The sequence below is a fragment of the Terrapene carolina genome, unplaced genomic scaffold, assembly GCF_002925995.2.
Source record: "Terrapene carolina triunguis isolate 2854851 unplaced genomic scaffold, T_m_triunguis-2.0 Scaffold66, whole genome shotgun sequence".
Taxonomy (NCBI): domain Eukaryota; kingdom Metazoa; phylum Chordata; order Testudines; family Emydidae; genus Terrapene; species Terrapene triunguis.
The window spans coordinates 21,719,311-21,733,186 of NW_020664417.1; the positions used below are offsets into that span (position 1 = coordinate 21,719,311).

Below are 13,876 nucleotides of genomic sequence, written 5' to 3' on the forward strand. Positions count from 1 at the left end.
ATGCAGATGTATTCACATACTCTGTATCAGACCTTAATGTAAAACATGGAGACATTTGTTTCCTTACCCCCAAAAGAGTTACAGTAGCATTTTATCAAGTTCCTACCAACAAACACAAAATGCATTACAAGAAAACTGGAATGGATCCTAATATAAATGCAGGGAAATAGTTTGGTGATAAAATTCTGGAACCACTAAAACTTTTGACAAGGTAGTTATTGTATATGCATAATAGCTTGTTGTTGAATAGCTCTCTCTCCTACATCAATGCAATTATTTTAACACTGGAAGGTACCAAAATTAACTTAAGAACAAAACATGTGCTACATTTTCTTTTTTCATTTATGTTTTCAGGATTTTTCTATATCAGTCAGTTCTCAGGAATCATCAAAACAAGAGGCCCTCTGCCTTTTACTCCTGGGGGAATTCTGTGCCAACAAATAAAAAATTCTGTGCACAATATTTTAAAATTCCATAAAATTCTGCAAATTTGTCAAAACAACACTATATAATCACAGCAGTTTCAATGATTTTGGTAACTCATTTCAAAATACCTGTCAGCAAGTATGTCTGTAATAATACAGAGACACAAAAATTCCCACAGTAGTAGAGTTAAAGAAACCCCCACGACAACCCAGTTCCTGTTTCTCTGCCCCTTTCCCCCGCCCAAGCGCACCCAGGGGGCCAGATACCCACCAGAGCCCAACCATGCTCCCCTAGCCCAGACACTCACACCTGCTACCCTTCAGAGGCCAGCTGCAGGCCCCCTCTCCCCCCCCCCGGCCCAAACATTCTCACACTCTACCCCTCCAGAGCCCAGCCACATTCCGCCCAGCCCAGACACTCTCATCCCCTATCCCCCCTCCCACTGAGACCAGGGATCCGGAGTGATAAACATAGGGTTACCATATTTCAGCAAGCAAAAAAAGAGGACGGGAGGAGCCCCGCCCCCGTCCTGCCCTAGCCCCGCCCCTGCCCCTCCCACTTCCCGCCCCCCTCAGAACCCCCAACCCTCCCCCCCCGCTCCTTGTCCCCTGACTGCCCCCTCCTGGGACCCCTGCCCCTAACTGCCCCCCAGGACTCCACCCCCTATCTAAGCCTCCCTGCCTCTTGTCCCCTGACTGCCCCAACCTTTATCCACACCCCCACCCCCAGACAGACCCCTGGGACTCCCACGCCCCATCCAACCACTCCCCACCCCCTGACAGACCCCCCCAGAACTCCCAACCCATCTAAACCCCTCTGCTCCCTGTCCCCTGACTGCTCCGATCCCTCTCCCCACTCCTGCTCCCTGACAGCTCCCCCCCTAGAACTCCCACCCCCCCACCCGCTCCTTGTCCCCTGACTGCCCCCTCCTGGGACCCCTGCTCCTAACTGCCCTCCAGAACCCCACCCCCCTACCTAAGCCTCCCTGTTCCTTATCCCCTAACTGCCCCTTCCTAAGACCCCCCCCCAACTGCCCCCTAGGACCCTACCCCCTACCTGTACCCTGACTGCCCAAAACTTTCTCCACTCCCCCCAAGAAGCCCCCCCCGAACTCCCGACCCCCCCCCCGTTTCTTGACTGCCCCCTCCAGAACCTCCCTGCCCCTTCTCCTGCCCCCCTTACCCTGCTGCTCAGAACAGGGTGTTGGGCTCTGTGCGAGCCGGACACGTGGCTGCGCTCCCCAGCACAACACACAACCCGGTCCCTGGCCCTACACAGTGCTGCTGGAGCGGGGCGCGGGGCTGCCGGGGAGGAGGAGCTGCCGGCTCAGAATGCAGGGAGGGAGGGAGGGGGGAGGAGCTCCTCTACAGCTGCTCCGGAGTCCAGCCCGTGACTTTCCTGCAGGCCTCCCAGCCGCTCGCTCTGCTCTGCCGGGGGAGGGGGGAAATCCCGGACATTTTGAGTGATTTACAAATTCCCCCCGGACGCTATTTTTAGCACAAAAAGGAGGACATGTCCGGGTAAATCCGGACGAATGGTAACCCTAGATAAACAGCCTGATACTGGGTCCTGGGTTTCCACAGAGTTTCCCGCATGCCACCACCTTCCTCCTTCAGGGCGTGTGGGGAACTGTAGCTGCCAGGAACCCCCTAAGCTCCCTTCCCTCCCCCGGGCCTTGTCTTCTATTTGCAAGCTGGACTCTGCCGGGTCCAGCAGCCCCTAGTGACAGCCAACATCTCTGCAGCCTTTTCTGTGGGGGAAAAAAGGGAAATTCTGTGTGCACAACATTAATTTCTGCACAATTCTGCATTGCACAGTGGCACAGAATTCCCCCAGGAGTAACCTTTAAGAGGGCTATGAAAACTACACTGATAGGCCCCTAGCAATTATGAAGCCACTGTGGCTTCTAAATCTGTAGGGTAGGGAAAGCCCTGGATTCTCTGAAAGTATTACACATAAATGGTTGATCAGAATCTTTTAATTTTAGATTTTAGGATTTCCTTCTCTAGCTTAAGAACCTATGCACTAAGTTTTGAGATAGAAGGAATTTTGGAAGACTTCATAAGCCTTCTGTAATAATTGTCTATAAGAAATGTGCTCATTAGGGTTGCCAGGTGCCCAGTTTTCGACCATAAAGTCCAGTCGAAAAAGGGACCTGACTGTGTCCGGTCAAATGTACTGACCAGACATCAAAAGTCTTAGTTACTGTGGGCAGGGAGGGAAGGGCTGCCTCCTACCTGCATCTCTTGGGCAGGCAGGCAGGCTCCATGTCAAGCTACAGCTCCAGAGCAGAGGAAGCCCAGCGGGCGGGGCAGGGAGGTGGAGAAGATCCAGCTACGAAGATGAGGGAGGGCAGTGAGCAGTACGGGGAGGGTGGAAGAGGAGTGAATGGGGGGGCAGGGCAGGGGCAAGGCAGTGGGGGTCAGTTGTCAGCAATTAGAAAGTTGGCAACCCTAGGGCTGATATGAGTCACAGCACCAGAATTGGACACTATTCACTGCACAAAACTATGATCATGCCAAGTTAAGGTTGACCAACAGTGATAAATACCCTTCCATCAAATCCACCTATACTTAAACCTCTGAAAACCAAGGGGGGAAATGTGAAGATTTCTCCAAAACCACACCCTACAACCTCAATTCTCCCAACCTAGAACTGGCAGTAAGCACTGGGACAAAACCAGGCATGACCAATCAGAAATACAAGCTGTCATTTTCTGTGTTGTGTCTAACACAATGTTACACCATAGTTCTTCGTACCCTGATACTAACACTGCTACTACTGTGCTAAGTGTAGCTGAACTTATCAAGGGATTAGTTACACCAAGTTTTCAGAGCTCACACTGCCATTTGAGGAGAGGTGCAGCTACAGCTAAAGCAATCTGGGATCCCTTTTTTCCCTGCGTTGTAATATACAGCAGTTCAAAGCAGATGATCAAAATGGGCCCTCTGGCCTCTAAAATCATCTGTAGAGAGTATTAGGACAACTATAACAGTTGTTATTCACATTCATGAGGTATATGAAGATAGTGGGATATACACACATCATCCCTAATGTTCTCTTACACATTCTCAGAGCTCAGCAGACAGCAAAGGAAACAATGAATGACTGCACCACAAATCTGACTAACACACACACACACACACACACACACACACACACACACACACACAATTACCATTAGGTATCTTCACAGGCTTTTTTTTTAAATTACAATCTCATTATTCCTTATTAGAATGGAAACTTGCAACTGAAAACAGAAAAGAAAATTAAGCTTTAACTAACCATGGGATAATGGCTCAGCACCATAAGTGATCTACTTGAATTCAAGTGGTAAGAAGCAGAGTCATAAAACATCCCAAAGTTGAGTGTACAGAAGAGCCTATGTTGCAGTTCAGTAAGAGGATTTATATATATCCACCCTGGAGGACGTTAGAAAAACTGCCTCTCAGTTAGGGCTGGTCAAAAATTTTCCATAAAAGTTATTTCAATAAATTGTTTTTCACAAGACCTATCTGCTTTCCACAGAAATTTTTGAATTTTTGTCAAAATAAACCCCAAATATCTGAAACAGGAAAATGTTTCAGTTAAAGCAAAACAATTCAATTTAGAAACATATTGGTGTCTCATGGAAGTTGTATTTTGAGTGTCCCCATTCTCCTCTATAAATCCGGTTCTCCAGCAAGATTGTATCTACCACGATGCACCGCAATCAGGGACTTCCACAATGCACCATAGTAGCTCAGCAAGAGGGAAGACTGTAGTGCATCATGAGAGATGGAATCCAAGGGGAAAACATTTTCTCTGACCCACTGTAATTTCAGTGTAAACTGTACCCAGCACATAAAGGAGTGAGTGGAGTTCTGGCACCCAGAGAAAATATCAGCCAGTCATTAGCCTCTGAGATGATCTGGGATGGGCCCAAAAGTTTTATGTAGTAAACCTTTGAACTTGCTCTCTTCTCGGTTACCTGCAATTGCCATGGTCTTCAGAATCTGGAGTTTAGATGAGAACTCAAAAAGAATGAACTGTAATCTTTAATCTTAACATCTTCCTTTTGCAACTAACGTTTGTCATATTACCCATTTATTTTAATCTGGTATTTAATGTATTTTTTATGTAATCCATTTATACTCTGCATTTTTCTCTTATTTTTTATGCACAGTTTAAAGAAAGTAATCAAATAAGATTATAGCCACAGGATTTATTTTTTAGAGGTTCAACTCAAGGGCCTCTTGAAGGCATGTTACCAAGGCATGTTTATTATAAGTAGATTTGTTTGCTTTCTATTAGCTGGGATGCACAAGAGTACATTTGAATCATAGATCCAGTACCTTAAAGTCCTCTGTTTAAACTTTATGATACTGTGATAAATTCTAATACAGTTCCTTAGAAAGTGATATTGATATTTTCTCATCCTCAGTAGCGAATTAGAAATATAACAACTTTCAAATAAAGAAATATATGTTACTTGTTTAACAGCTCCATAACTAGCACAAATGGTTCCGGTGTTGGTCTCAAAAAAAGGGTTATTTCACTGCTAAAATACTTGGAGTTAAAGAAGTGCCAACTGACAGACCAATTCATGAGCCACTAGAAAACCCATTATTTTAAGATAAATGTCTATATAAAATAGAAATTATGTAGAAACGATGGAATATGCATCATATTAGTCTAACGTTAAACAAAATAATCTTAAGAAATATCCAAATATTCAAAAACACCTTCTAGCCCACTAAAAGTTGAGGAGCACCTGCTTTGTCTTTAAGTAGGTTACCACAAAAACAAGATGTTTTCCTTTCATTTAGTAAATTAATTGACTGATGAATTATGTTTTTAAAAGGGAGAAACTCTTGGATCTACAGAAATAACATATTTATAAGCCTCCATAGTTCCTATTTTACATTTTATCATGTTTATAAGGAAAGTTGGGTTATTTTCACACACCAAATTCATGTCCTAGGTTCAAAGATGACCATCATCTTGAGTACCTTGATCACATGTAAGATTGCCCATCAATTCATTTTATTCCTTTAATATCTAAATCATTCAGCCACCTCATTTAATTCTATATTTCTTCATCACCTAACATTTGCAAATTATAATACTAACTGCTTCAGATATGGGAAAGTTAATATAAATTAGAAAAATATCATAAACAAAATATTCTCACACATTTTCTGAGCAAAGCTCTGCCTCAACACATCTGTAAACATTAAAAGGTCTTCAGTAGATTGTCTCATTAACATGACTACTTCAGGTGGTTTTAAATTAAAGAAGAAAAACAAATCTTTAATGTTTAAAGCAAGAATTTATAGCACAAGAATTGATAAACGTAGGTCAGATACAGTGTAGACCAGCCGCCGTAAATACATCTTACCCAGAAGGTCAGTGTGTTATTAGTCCCAATTATGCTGAAGTGTAGGAAGGCTTCGTGTTGCAGACAATTATTCACTGCTGAACGAGCACAGATCACCAAACTGAGCAGTGGCTTCCATCAGAGACAAAAGGCTTACAGAATAATAATCCATTCAGCCAAATTCTTTAAACAGGCATCTATTCCTCAATTTTTAGAATGCTTATTTTTGTTTGTTTTGATAAGATGCAAAATATCTATAAATATAAAAAAAATTCTAAGTACCTTTTCCCCTGCTTATTTATTAGTAAAGTGATACGCTTACACTTAATTTTAAAAATGTATTGTAAGTTGCATAGGTTGCTTGGGCTTGACTCAAAGTAAAAAAATGTGAATCAAGCCTACCTGATGGCTTCTTAATAATTTAGAAATCAATACATTAATTTTAACTCCCACTGGCATGTGGAAATTTACTAGGATTTGATTTCTAGTGTCTCACTTTTCACATTGGATAGGAATACCAATGAAGCAGCCTGTTTGTTCTCCTAAAGAAACAGAAGGTCCTGAGGTCCCAGACCCCAGGCTCCAGCCCGAGCACAAATGTCTACACTGCAATTTTAGAGCCCCACAGCCTGAGCCTCACAAGCCTAAGTCACCTGACATGGGCAGGTGTTTTACTGCAGTGTAGACATACCCACATTGTCACCTTACTGGCTCTGTTATCAATAGAAGATAGTCCCCTTTCTCTCTCTCTCTCTGTGCACACCCTGGGAGAAAGGTAAAAAATGAGAGCTGCTCACAGCCCCATCAGGGATCAGATGGGCAAAAGACTACAGTCGGGAGGAAAGGGGAAAGAAAGAGTATGGGTTGAGAGAGAACCTGCCATGATCCATCAATTTTTTTCTATGGCAGAATTTAAGTTTTCAGTTTGTAAATAATTACATCACATTGTCCAGCTCTATAAGAAATCCTGTAAGTTGCAATAAAAAACCAAAGCCACGTCAATTTCATGCTACTACTCAGGAACGCTATGATCAGAGACAAATACTGGAGCTAGTCCCAAGAAAAAATTATCCTGAATATTGGAGGCTGAAGGAGAGAAACAGTGCAATCCCATCCTCCAGCCAGCCTGCACTCATCGCCATGGATCTGAGCATTTTCACAGCATCCAGAAGACTCTGGAGGAGGGAGAAAAGACAAAAGTCTCCTTCACATGGACAGATGCTAAATGGAGTGGAGTTTCACATATGTTTGACAGAACTAGCTGGGGATGATACAAAAGATGGAGCCCTCACACAGGAGCCACTGCCAGCACACTGGTAGAAAACCTACACTCTTAGGCCAGGAGTTGAGTGGCAAGAGGGATGAGCTCCTAACTAGGGAACTACTCCTAGCCTTTGTTGGTAGAGCTCTCCTATGATCATCTTTTGTCCCTACTTCCAACTAGCAGATTTAGTCTTACAGCTAAACCTTTTCCAACCTTTTCAAACCTTACCAGGAGATATTTACATGTATTTATTTGTACATAAATTATGTTAAATCCATAAAACTCATTATCTAAAATACAGCCACTGAAAAAGGGAACACATGACAGTGGGAAATGCACAAACAGACTGACCCAAACTAAGCAGCTTACATGTGCGACATTCCAAGAAGTAAACAAGCTTATAAAAATATCTGTTTTGCGAGTTAAAGCTTAGCCTCAGATTTAAGTGCCACACTGTAGAGCTATGATTTAAGCATCTGTTTCTCTTATAACCTCAATGTCTGCTTCCCCGAACTCCATGATCACTGAATTTGTCCACAAAGAGTATCAGGAGTCAGGAGAGAGTCACATAGTAAAAGTGGCAAGTAATAGGTTATTAGACTAGTCAAGAGAGAGAATTCATCAGTTTGTTTTTTGGTTTTTTTTACTCTGAAAAGAAGTGTTGCTTTTATTTTTCCATCAGTCGTCTTTTCTTGAGACACTAGTAACGTTTTCTTGTCTACAAAAAACACAGTCTCAGGACATATTGCAATTGGACTGTGTTAATTCACTGTCTTTGTGGATCTAGTCAAAAAGTCAGCTCAGGCCTTGAACTTTATCAAGATAAACCCCTGGCACCCAATAATCACCATATTGGATCTTCACATAAGATAAGAGGAAGATTTTTGGCATGGGAATGAACACACACACCTTGTTGTTTGCAAAAGCCTGCAACCTGGCAGCCTTTCAGCAAGGTTTCACTCACATAGCTGTTACTGTATACTCTCCAGCTATGGCTGGGAAGTTGATAATCCTTAAGATATGAGGAGAGTTTTGATTTCTGACACAGCATTCCTGAGATAAATGCAGGATCAGAGAGATGCTTTGAAATTCCCAGAGATACTCCGCTGGTAAACTGCTACATGGGAACAACTTTTAACAAGGTGTCTCAAAAAAAAAAAAAAAAAAAAAAAAACCAATGTTAACTTACCAAGCTTTGTGTTTGCCACCAGACAATACATTAAATGCAAACCAGACCCAGTAAGTTGCGTAGAGCATCCTGAAATCTGCCCTTCCAAAGTTTCCCACTGTACTGTTAGTATTTTGGTGATCCCTCAGAGATAAAAGCTATTCCTTCTAACTCTGCTACAAGCTTCCTGTAAAAAGGTCATAACCTATTCCACCCACCCCAACCAGAAAAATCCCAGTAGACGTGGATATCATTTCAGAGCCAAAACTTACTTTTTAAAATAGTTTTGCACTAAATAGTTATCCTCAAGTGTTTGCGAAACTGCTGATTTTCTCCTTTCCACATTTTTAATGTAGAAATTACATACTTTATCTCGTATTATTTACTACATTAAAAACTGATTTTTAAAACTCTTGATTTATGAGCTAGTTACCTATGTGTCACATTACAAATGAACAGATTTACCCTAGATGTGAGATTGTGCACGTCACTACTAGATTGACATGGGTAAAGCTTTCACTTATACATTATGCACTTTTGTCTACCTGACACCACAAAAGGAAATGAAAAGTTACACAACCTAGCAGTACACAGATGCTGACACAAGGGCTTATGTGCAGCTGCTGATGGATAAAATATGCTATATCAGCAGCTACATTTCAACCCTCCACTGGCTCCTGACCTCTTCCTCACACCAGCACCCCCCTCAATTAAGCATAAAAAAAGCATAGGAAATCAACACCCCAGAAATGTCATTGTGAAGCAGTCAGCGTCACTATGCACACAACACATCTGACGCAAATCTACAAAAGCAAGGAAATGAAAAAGTTGTGGCACCTAATTGTACACACCTTCTGCTCTTCCATTCAACAGCACACAACTTGCCACCACCAGAACCTCTACTACACATAGACCCTACATCACAACCTTAACTCAGCCACCCTTTCTTTCTTCTGCACACACCCTATTACTGGAATATTCCCTCTCTCTCCCTCCGCCAACACTAACACTTGTAGGTTTTAGTGCAGTAGTTAGTTTTATTAGGTCAAAGTCATTTAATGAAGGGGTCTGGGCAAAATAATGGTTAAAGAAGGCTCATCTCCTTGAGGAGAAAGTGGCAGTGTTAAGGTTACAGAGTGTGGTATTGTGGAAATGTAAAGGTGTGTGCTTGTGGGTGGAGGAGTAGAGGGTATGTCTTGTTAGGTGGCTTATCTCTCCATTGTCTTGCTTTTTGGGGTTTGTCTCAGACGTGTGTGCATGTAACCACCCTAACTGCTTCACAGAAAAGTTTGTGTATTGATTTTCTTTCTTTTTTTTTTTAAATACTTGATTGGATGTCAGTTGTACAAGATAGAGGGCACAGACCTGCAGGGGATAGAAGTACAGCGGCTGATGTAAAATATTTTATTTGTCAGCAGCTGTGCACAAACCCTTCTCTGTTGGATAAAATCTAACAAGAGCATAGCTCCTAACTGAGAAGGTTGTACGTGTCTGGTCCATCCCCAGTATATCAATCAATCAAGCTTGCATGTGCCCAACACTTTTCCAAATAATCAGGTTTGTTGGCAACAGCTAAAAATGACCCTAAATCCAACATCGCTCTCACACACACACACCCACCCACCCACCCCACGGCACCAGCCCTCTACCAATTTTTGTGCCAATGGACCATTTTTTCAAGAGATATCAGTCAACAATGAAAAATAAGACTGCCCAGTAAAAAAATTCAGCTAGAGCCCAAGTTTAAACACCACCTATTAAAATGCATACAGAAAAAAAAAATCCAGAAAATTCAAGGGCATAAAAACTAACACTGTGTGAAATGTCACACGAGTTAGCCACTTGCTTTTAGGGGGGAAAAAGGAACATATGCCCTGTTTTAAGAGCATCTTAAAGTTCAATTATGAGTATTGAGCAGCTACCATTTTCATTTAAAATACCCTCTAGCTGTTATGGTTGTGAGTAAAACCTTCAAAATATGAACAATGTACCCACTTCAGAGACTTCTGCTGATTTTACACAAAAGCCTCAAACAATAGGTGCTAATTCAAATGACAATGATTATTTATATGTCTGCTTTGTTATCTGTGTCACTGCACAAAGCATGTAGGAAAGGCAAGGAAATATATAATGAAGACCTACAGCAAATGTTTTCCAAAGTGGATGTGAAGAGCCACACAAGATGTAAATTGAGGTGTGTAAACCTTTAACACCACATGGCAGGGTACAGTTGGTTTTGTTTTCCTGAAGAGAAGGGAAGTTTGAGAAACACTGCTTTAATTGGTTATTCCCTTGCTTTTATCAGTTTGTGAGAGTTTTTAACCAAGGTATTTTGGGTTGGTTATGTTTTGTTTTTATGGAAATAAATAACTCGTTAGGTCTGCTCACTGAGCTGTATGATAATGTATTAGCGTATAAGCAATTTGACATTAACTGAATTTACTGTCAAACAGATTTTTTTGTTCAGTTTTATTTCTTAGAGCTAATTATTAAATATTCAGATTATGGTATCATCCAAGAGCTCCAGTTACAATCAGGTGCTCATTCTGCTAGGCAACCTACAAAAATAAGGTCCAGACTTTGAAAAGTTTTCAAATTAAGAAAGAGACAGATTAAATTGTGTTATCACTTTCTTCCAGTCATGAAACTAGTGGGCAGAAGTACCTCACCCTGAGCACATGACTCCAGTGACCCAGGAATTGCACTTATTTGCTCATTGACTGCTAGGAGGAGTTCCAAGTGGCAATTTTTACCCATAATGGATCTGGGTCATCCCTATCTCAGACACTATTTCTCACCTATGCTGTACTGCCACAACTGAGATAAGTAAAGGTAGGCAGCCCCTTGAAACCAACAGAACTTATTCCCCAAGAGCTCCCTTACATGTAATTCAGTCTCCCTTACCTGATCTAAAATAGCACAAACCAATTTTCATTCTGGGCATGCTGTAAAACCCATTTGCAAGATAGAAAAAATGAATATAGTCATGGCAAGATAATTTTCTTTGAGCTTGGTTTCAGTTAAATGTTAAAAACGTGGGCTAAAACTGTCATCAAAGAAAACCCTCTCCTTAACACGCTCTTATCCTATGTTAGATATCTCCACTTTCTTGATGCAGGGTGTATTCAACTGATTTGGCCAATTTATAATTTGGATAAGTAGACCAGAATCTGCAAGACCTGTCATGTGCAGGGAAAAAGCCAAAGTTAAAGAAAGAATGGTTCAGCATAACCACAAGGAATTTAGCAGAAGAAATTTTCCACCCAGACAACATAACAGAAAAATTTAATGAAAACAAGAGGTTAGAGCATTTAATGAAAACAAGAGCATTAGAGTTTTACAATGTATCGCAAGATAACTATCAATTTGGTATTGCTTTCAGAGAAGGAAAGACTTCATCAAGACCCAGTACATGTATCAATGGAACAGAACAGCACTTCAACTAGTGCAGCATGATGATCCTGGGGGTCATCAGGGGACATCTGGTGGGTTGTCTGGCAACAGCAGAGGGGGGAAAAGGGAACAAAATCCTGGACACATTAAGACTCACTGGAAACTAGGGCAGGAAAAGGAGCAACTTGCTCCCCTCCTCCTGTTCTTATGTTACCCTTGCTATCACCTCCCTCAAATCTCAGCAATTCTTTGGCCCTCCTGTTGTCTTGCTACTAAAATGCACAGCTTCCAGAGGCTGCTAAGTCAGTTCTATAGCCTCTTGAAACAGCACATCACTAAGTTAATTGGCACATATGAGATCCAGCACCAATCAGTCCTCCGTTTCACACCAGCACTTCCCACTCTCCATTATATCAACAGCTCTCGACACCAAGCCAAGAATCACCATCCCTAGTACCATCTATTCCTCCAACAACAGCCCCTCTGGCAACCAAATACCATGCAGGGTTCTTGCTGTGACCTAAAGCCCCTAATTCTTTGCAGCCATAGAGGACTGGTGTCTCACAGGATGTGTGTTTTTTTAAACCATTTTACGAGTCACCGACCAAACAAGGCTGTGAACAGTAAGGTATGGAGAACAATAACCTTGGAGAAAAGCAAGGGACTGCTGTACTTTCATTTCAAGTGAGTGAAAGTGTGGATGAAGGGTAAGGGTGTTACTCTGAGAGGGGGATTTGCCCCACAGAATAAAAGATAGGCAGGCCAGCAATCATTAGGTGAGTAAGCATTCCACCATTAATGAACACATTTTCTTTTAGTATAGAGCAGTGTTTCTCAATCTTTTTGATACCAAGGACCGGCTTGCTGTCTTCCTAAACTGTGTCAGAGATATCAGTTACCAGCGCTGGTCCATGGACACGTCATTGAGAAACACTGGTATAGAGTACAGACTGAACTTTCCAGCGTTGTTTTGTTGGTGGTCCATGCTCTTTCTGCAGACTCTGCAGCAGGGTTGAAACTGCAAGTGAGCAGGCAGCAATCAGGCGAGCGTAAAAGGAGAAAGGGGAGAAGGAATAGGCTTAAGCCAATTTTTTGGCAACACTTTAACCCTTTCCAACAGAAGCACGAAAACCCCCTTTAAAACTATTCAGTTTAAAATAACCTATCAGGACATTCTATTTAAAGTGTGAACATTATATTTGAAAAGTTTTCAAAAATTTGACTTGACAGGGTCTATAATGAAAATATCAAATTTACCATCCTTGTTGGTTTATACAAAATCATCACTTCTTAAATTATTGCAGGCATACCTCACTCAGATAATTTATTATTGCTATGTCAGTGAAGAACATGCACGAGAGGCCTCCAATGTTTTGGAGTGTTTTAGGAATTCTATAATCTGACAAACATAAAATAAGTTAAGTAGCCCCAGTTTTTGCTAATAGCTGATCCTTTCAAGTTCAGATGATTCAATATTTAATTTTAGTTCCAAGTGATTTTTGTTTTACACCTTTAGCCAACAAATCTAGCAAGTATTCCATCTTATTTTCATTTTTAATATCTACCAACACAATTTATATTCAGACTACCTAATCGTATCTGGTTTTGCAATAATGGAGAATCCAAACAATCTCAACCAGTGCTATTAGTGAAAAAAACTGACTATCCTTGTTAATGACAGTTGTAACTCATGGGCCTGAAGACAACTTTCACCTGTCTGACACTTTTTGAAGTAATTTAATATGCTGTCAGTTATATTGTTCAATTTCCCTCATTATGTGTTTGCACAGGGTTTCCAAAGTCCAGAACTACACCAAAGCTTTGTAGATCACACTCCAACAGCTACATGCTGAATACCTCATTTTGCTGCAGTTTTAACACACGTCTCAGGTAATGGCAATGTCACAGCCATAGTCACACAAATAAAATAATAAAATACTTATCAGTTAATTAGGCCCAGATTTTTAAAAGGTATTTAGGTTGACTTTTGAAAATGAGACTTAGGCTATGTCCACACTTAAAATGCTACAATGACTGTAGCACTTCAGCATAGATACTCACTATAGTGATAGGAGGGGTTCTCCCATTGCTGTAATTAATCCACCCCCCAAGAGGCAGTAGGTAGGTCAATGGAAGAATTTTGCCATTGATCTACCCTGTCTACACCAGGGGGCAGGACAGCCTAGCTATGTGGCTCAGGCTGTAGATTTTTCACACCCCTGAGAGATGCAGCTATGACAATGTATGTTTTCAGTGTAGACCAGCT

The 13,876-nt window shown here is 41.5% G+C and overlaps 1 protein-coding gene across 1 annotated transcript in view; it reads right to left on the reverse strand.

Annotated features, from left to right (window-relative positions):
• LRBA (LPS responsive beige-like anchor protein) overlaps nt 1-13,876 on the reverse strand; it is a 558,096-nt gene that overhangs the window by 418,900 nt on the left and 125,320 nt on the right. The gene's annotated exons all lie outside the window — the stretch shown is intronic.